This window comes from Tigriopus californicus, chromosome 9 (genome assembly GCF_007210705.1).
Source record: "Tigriopus californicus strain San Diego chromosome 9, Tcal_SD_v2.1, whole genome shotgun sequence".
Classification (NCBI taxonomy): domain Eukaryota; kingdom Metazoa; phylum Arthropoda; class Copepoda; order Harpacticoida; family Harpacticidae; genus Tigriopus; species Tigriopus californicus.
The window spans coordinates 862369-862829 of record NC_081448.1 but is presented as its reverse complement, the minus strand read 5'-3'; the positions used below and the strand labels follow the sequence as shown (position 1 = coordinate 862829).

The following is a 461-nucleotide window of genomic DNA, read 5'->3' as shown; positions in this document are numbered from 1 at the left end:
GTTCGGAATCTGTTCTGGAATTGGACCGAACCAGGTCAGGAAGCCATCCAAGTCTGTCCCCCGGGGTCATCGGGGTTCGCCAGGTGGTCGTGCTCAAGCGAGGGCGTCTGGTCAAGCGAGACGCCCAACTTGAGCGAGTGCCAGTCGCTGTGGCTGAGTCGATTGGAGTCGCGTATGCATGCCATTGGTTCCAGAGACACGATTAGTTCCGAATTGGCAGCTCTCACTGCGCAGAGGTCACTCTACGGTGGAGACATCCCCATTGTGACGAGTGTGATTCAAGGTCTGGCCCACCGATTGCGTCAGGAGTTGTATGTGATCCCGTCGGATGAGGAGAAGGAAGTCAAGGTGTCTGAATTGTTGCAAAACGTACTCAAGACCGGCTCCAATCTCTTGGAGGATGAGCAAATTCAATCATGGCAGGACCTTGGCGCTGAGAAATCCAATGCCTTTGCCACGGC

At 55.1% G+C, this 461-nt stretch overlaps 1 protein-coding gene across 1 annotated transcript in view; it reads left to right on the top strand.

Moving 5' to 3' along the window:
• The window catches only part of LOC131886510 (latrophilin Cirl-like), a gene marked incomplete in the record, with an annotated part of 31397 nt that overhangs the window by 29673 nt on the left and 1263 nt on the right, over window positions 1-461 (top strand).